Raw genomic sequence first — 6,983 nt, 5'->3', positions numbered from 1 at the left:
GGCGGAAGCTCGGTGCGAGCTTGGACAGCACCGAACGTGATCTACACCCACCGATGGCGCCCATGCTACCGCGCCGAGAGGTCGCCAGTGACCGCCGTATAGCGGGGGCCGTGCCGTAGCGCTGGTCGCTCGTACCCGCCACCACATTAGGCGCCCTTGCCTTCCGCCGGGGCGTCTTGTCATCAGCCCTGAGGCGGGGCCGCAATCGGTTCGAGAGGACCACCCGTCGGGGCCGCTGCCCCTGCCTGCCTCTCTTGTGCCTTCGGGCAGCATGTCTGTGACCCTCGGCTAGTTTGACTGCGACAATCCATTTGAGCCCAGTCCAGATTGCACGCGTATGTGGGGCGTTTGCTATCCTCGCTGAACTGGGACTTGCGTGGGACTGTTAGAAGCGGCAGGACTGAATCCCACCTGTTGTTTTTCTCCTTTTTCATTCACGTTTGCCGCGTGTGTAACGTTTCGGTTTCTTGCCGTCTTGACCCATTTGAGCCACTGTTGCCGCATAATGCAATGCTCCTACGTTTTCCCTTCGTGTTGTGGCCTCTGTCGTCGTTGACTCCGTGTGCACACCTCGTGGTTCCCAACACCGAACACCGAGATCACACACACATACACACACACACACGCACACACACACACACACACACACACACACACATATTTATATATAAATACATTTATATATATCGCATTTGATATATATCGGTATATCGCATTTGAATTGTTTACTCTGTCATCCCCTCACGTGACCTTGCAATGATCACTTTTATATACTGCGTAACTACAGCCACTGCTGTTATTCTGACGAAGGCCGGTCCCTCGGCCGAAACGTTAAACCTTTTCCTTTTTCGACGTGTGTCTGTATTCTTTTTTTTTGCTACGACTTGCCAGTGTCCAAGAAATATTTTCCTGCGATGTCTTCCACAATGGACTCTCGGTCGACTACGTCGAAAAAGATCGCTTGGAAATACCCGACCACCACAGTTTCCACAGTAGTTTTGAGCGACTCCCAAGCGAAGTACGCCTTCGAGCACTTTGATCCGAATGTGTCGATAACCGCAGAATTTGTGTCGCAATCTGTTGCCTTCATCAAAGATAAGGCAAACTTACTGGACTTTGCACCATGCACCGCTACAACCCTTGTCCTTCATGTTGGAACGAACGACCTGGCTTCCAACACGTCCCACAACACCTTTGACAGCCTTCGTACACTTTTTAATGTCTTTTCAAAGGAGCTTCCCCAAATCAAGAGGGTATACGTCAGCTTGGTCCTACCACGATCCACTAATCGCCATCGGCAGAGCTTCAACCACGCCTTCGTTCGAAAGTTCAACCTCAAGGCTCACCAGTTCAACGCCCTTCTACGAGATTTTTTTCGCCACTCCTGGCTTGTTTACTTCATCGACCACGGGTTCTACGAGCTGCCTTCTAACCGCGTCTTGGTTGCCGACGGTATTCATCTAAGTTTTGAGGGAACGGCAATCTCAGCAAGTCACCTCCGACAGCTGCTGTTCACAAGAGTAAGTGACACCACATCGTCTTGGAGCAACGCCATACCCAGTGATTCCCCCGCTCCCTTGGAACTAAATCGCGAGACTGAAAACGACGCATCCACTGACCTGCATTCATCACGCAATGACTCGGCCACTTGGCCTCCATTGAACTGCCCCTCTTTGCGAAGTATTTCTGCCGCTCATGCTGCAAACTCTTCAATCGTAAATGGCTCAACATCTCGCCAACGACCAAGCAACCAACGTTCTACTACACGGTCCGCAACGAGTCCAACTTCGAAGTATAAACTCCAACCAATTCCTGTTCCAGTCGACCCAACCTCCACGTGCAACAATCCAGCAACCAACCAGTTACTTCCGAACAGCCTCATGCGGAGATACAATCGACGATGAACGATTCCCCTTCCCGTACACCGTGCCTGCAACAGCAACCGACCACCTCATGCGAAACTACTAGTACTCCAGCTTCTTCTGCACCGACTGGTCTAGGCCCTCACTACAACCTCCGAACACTCAATTCCCGTGAACAGAAAGCATCGAGGACACAGTGACTACGAACTGCACATTCCGGTAAAAACTGCTCGCATTATTCTGTATCTAGAGTATTCATGAGGATACGAAAAATTGTAGAAAAGAGCTTGCCGGGCCAAATGCATATTTCTACGCTAAAAACCTATTTAAAGGCTGGTGTTGTACCCAAGGGCCTCCGAATTGTTGTAAAGCCTGCCATAACAAATATGTCTCCTTCTGACATTGCCGCATGGAATGAGGTACTTTTAAATGCGTCTTTTAGTTTGGTCCGCATTGCAATTCACCGCCATGAATCTGTCCTAAAATCTCTTTGTAATCAATAACGCCAACTGATTTCCCACCAGAAACTCAGCTCTCACGAGTCGGAACAACTCGCGGAATACCAACAAAAAAAAGTCGATTGAAATAGGTGCGATTAAACGTAAGAAGCTTTTGAGAGATAAAGTTATTGCACCTCGTGTACCCCTTGGGATGCCTGCCTCCATGTTGCCTCCGACCTCAAATAATACCCCATCGACGGATGACGTACTGTTATCTAGTAATGTAGTAAACTTGTCTAGTTATAATCTATCCAACGACGAGATCTCACAGTTGTCTCGAGGACTCAATTTTTGCCCAGCGTAAGGTAGTCACGGCGAATTTGACCTTATGAAGGACTTGGATAATTTTGCCACAAACCTGAGATTGCGCTAATATTTTGCTGACAAAGATCCTTCTGATTCTAATGCTGCTATTCTTCCATCTTCCAAACACTGGACCCCCCCTACTCCAAGAGATAAATGCCTGGATCTATATATCACCGCCGTTCAACAGGATGTTCTAGAAATTTATGGTAAACAAGCCCACATTAAAACAAACCTTTCAGCAAAACAAATGTCGGCAATGCAGGACCTTAAATTCCGTGACGATATTTTTGTCAAGCCAGCCGATAAAGGTGGCGCAATTGTACTACTGAACAAAGTTGATTATGACCGCGAAGCGTCCAGACAACGTGGTGATAGCTCGTTTTATAAGCGGCTTGATGAGGATCCCACTGCGAATTTTAAATCCGTTATTACGAGTAAACTAAAAGACCTGGTTGAAAAGCATGAAATTCCGCCTTCCGCCCTGCAATCACTCACCCCACTGAGCCCTGTCGCGGGTCGTTTTTCCCTTCTTCCAAAAATCCATAAGGCAGGAAACCCCGGTCGGCTGATCGTTTCAGGCATCGGTACGGTTACAGAGCTATCTCCCAATTTGTGGATACAGTGATTACCGGCGGCGTGGGGAATGTCAGGGCACAGAAGTCACAGAAGAGCAGGACACACCTAGTTACTTCCTACCTGGCTAAATAATTGGTTGCGTTGCTGGCACGTGCGCTCTTCTGTGACTTCTGTGACTTCTTCAGTGAACTTGTAAAGTGCCCTGACATTCCCCACGCCGCCGGTAATTGGTGTTTTCAGAAATGGATGTGTCACCGACGGCTTCTGTTCTGTATTTATTTGTTTTTCGTGTACTTTCAATTTCGTGTGTCGAGACGTTCCCTGAACCATCCATTTATTCGTGTAATTCGTATGAAAAGTGTATTTGAACAGCTACCTACCCTGTTTTTTTAATGGATGAAGTTGAATATTGCTGGGCTTTTTAGAAAAAAGTTTGTCATCATGTGTAGTGCCACATGTATAATGCCCTCCCCTCCCTGTTCCCTCGCCCCAACCCGCCAATGTTGTTAAAAAAAGGGTACACTGCAGCACACCCTCTGCACCTACATAAGCGTGCGTGCTCCAACGTTGTATGTTACGCAAGATGAAGACTGGTCCCGCAGTCGAAACGTCAGTAAACCACTGTTTTTGTTTTTAATCGTGCGTCTACCATTTTCTCAAGTATTTTTTCTGGCTCCTCGAAAAGTTTTGTTTTACTGCATATATATATATATATATATATATATATATATATATATATTGTAACGAGTTATTCCTAGACCGTAGGCGACCACGAATTCAGCTCTCGAAGTCAGGAGCGCGAATTACGCTCTGTCGTGTTCAGCGAGAGCAGCTTCCTAGTTCTAAGCATTCCTGATACAGCTGCCGTGAGTTGTTTCCACTTGACTGCGATGATGATGCTCCCGTGTTTCGGCACGTCCCCTCTTAAGGCGGGTGGATAGTGCTGCCTTGCGCTGTCGTGAACGGCGCTCGCGACAGACATACTTACAATATATATATATATATATATATATATATATATATATATATATATATATATATATATATATATATATATATATATATATATATAAATATATATATAGAAAATAAGGGTTGGCAGTCGAGAAAACCTCGGAAAGCAAAGGGGAGGATGTGGTAGATCATTGAAACAGATTAAGAATTTGGAAAGAAAGAAAGAAAGTGAAGAAAAAAAAAAAAATATATATATATATATATATATATATATATATATATATACAGAAAGATAGGTCAGCAGTCTACGACGCCAAAGGAGGCATAGGGGTGTGGTTAGGCTATTTTTTTTTTACTACGGTTAATGAAGTGAACATTTTTTTTTAAATATACAGAAGAATGGACCGAACCCAGAGGCGTGGGTTCGGTCCCCACTCTGGGCGCGTGTTTTTCTTTCTTTCTTCTGTACATTTAAAAAAAATGTTCACTTCATTAACCGTAGTAAAAAAAAAAGAAAATAGCCTAACCACACCCCTATGCCTCCTTTTTCGTCGTAGACTGCTGACCTATCTTTCTGTATTTCCTCAACGAGCCCCTCATCTCCTTACTATATATATATATATATATATATATATATATATATTGTAGCGTTGACTGTGGACGCGATTGATGTAATCGTCGTAGGCGTTCATGCACGAACAATTCTCCGTTGGGGATATTCGGCTTGGTGCGCGCCCGACGACAAGAAGGCAGAAGCATCGCTTGGCGCACGGGCCGATCGAGTATCGCGTCGGACACAGCTTGCTTAGCACAACGAACCTCGGCTTCTCCGCAGCTCTAACTGCTCGTTAGTGGTCCAGTAAACCACGCTTCAGTTTGGTGGAGTGTGCGGGTTGGTTCCCAGCGTGACTCTACCTTCGCATCGCAAGGCTTCGATACGACATCCTGGAGTTACGGAGCAGACGGCTACAGCCCGCGATGCGGCTGAACACCGACCAGGACATGGCACCTTCCTCACCGCAGCCCATCATGTGTTAGGCAGTGCTTTGCCAGCGCGACCCCCCTAACTTCGATGGAACGGATGACAGCGACGTGGAGGAGTGGCTGTCGCAGTACGAACGAGTAAGCACGCACAACAGATGGGACGATCGCATGAAGCCTAATGACATTGAGTTTCATTTGAACCACCAAGCCAAGTAGCCAAGAAGTGGTTCCACAACAATGCAGCCACCATGGCTACCTGGGCTGAATTCAAAAACCGTATTGTCGAGGGCTTCGGCCGTCCCGCCGTGCGGAAGCTTCTTCCTGAGCAGCGTCTCCGCACACGATCACAGCGTCCTGGAGAGACCTTGACAACTTATATCGAGGATGTTGTGGACCTATGCAACCATTTTCATTCAGCTGTGGCGGGAGCAGAGAAAATAAGCACCTGATGAAAGGAATCGATGATGATGCTTTCCAGTTGCTGTTAGCGAAAGACTTGCGAACCGTTGCTGACATCATCACCCAGTGCCGAAGCTACGAAGAACTCCGCAGACAGAAGGCGCTTACCCGGAGCTCTTCAGTTCAGGGAGAGCCGCTGTCGAGCTTGACAGAGGCGGGGACCGACGCATCCTTGAGGCAGCAGCTTCAACAGTTGGTTCGCGAAGAAGTCGCACGGCAAGTGTCACTTCTTACCCTGGAGCCTGGATCAACGATGCCACCGTCTGTTCCTAGCCCATCTCCCCGATAACTAGTGCCTCCACAGCCTACTGAAGTGACTCCTTGCGTTGTCTCGCCGACGCTTCCAGCTCTTCGCCACATGATCAAGGAACAGGTGGCTGAGGCACTGCCGCCCACTCTGTATTATGCACCTCTAACGTTTGCCGAAGCCATGGGGAGACCAGTACAGCCAGCTGGGACGTCTTTTCGGGCCATGCCGCCAACCCCGCCACACTCTGTGGTACACAGGAATCCGCCACCGGGGAATCCGTGGCGCATGGCTGATAATAGCCCCATCTGTTTCGCCTGCCGACTTCCAGGCCATGTGGCCCGTTACTGCCGCCGCCGCGTGTCCGCGATGAATAATGACGTTGGAAACCATACTTTTGGCTCTCCACACGGCTCTTCGCAGCTAATGACCGACGTGCCACCCAGGTCATCGTTGCCTCCCTCCGAATAGAACGATTTCACCGTCGTGACGCCGATAGCCACCGTTCAAGCTCCCCACGTCGCCGCTTACTATCACCTATGCGCCGTTGTTCAAGCCCAACTGAACAGGAAAACTAGCCGCCGCAGTTCCGGAGGCAAGAGCTGCGCGACTTTCGAACTGTAAAAGCCCTACAAATGAATCGACGTATCTGTTGAGGGTATATGTACCGTCCCACTAGTCGACACAGGCGCAGCCGTCTCCGTCATTACCGCCGATATTTGCCGCTCGCTTAGGAAAGTTACGACGCCGCTGCCGCAATTTTTGTTGTGTACCGCAACTGCGCAACCTGCAAAAACTTTGGCAGCCTGCACGGCGCGAGTCACGATCCGGGACGTTGTGTACCCCGTCGAGTTCCTCGTGCTGCCATCCAGCTCCCATGACGTCATTTTAGGCTGGGACTTTTTATCTCGCCATCGCGTAATAATCGGCTGTGCGCGTGCACAAGTAGAATTTCATTCTCCTTTGGACGCGCCTTATACCAACCTTCAGTCTACTGGCCCTGCAAAGCTCACCGTGGCTCACGACACGAACATTCCTCCCCGCTCGGCTGTTTTCGTACCGCTCTTCTGCTCTTCCATTCCCGAGGCACCTGTT

This window comes from Haemaphysalis longicornis, unplaced genomic scaffold, assembly GCF_048455015.1.
Source record: "Haemaphysalis longicornis isolate Haplotype H1 unplaced genomic scaffold, Haemaphysalis longicornis Haplotype H1 scaffold_6, whole genome shotgun sequence".
In the NCBI taxonomy this organism is placed as follows: domain Eukaryota; kingdom Metazoa; phylum Arthropoda; class Arachnida; order Ixodida; family Ixodidae; genus Haemaphysalis; species Haemaphysalis longicornis.
Note: the sequence above shows the minus strand (reverse complement) of the source record.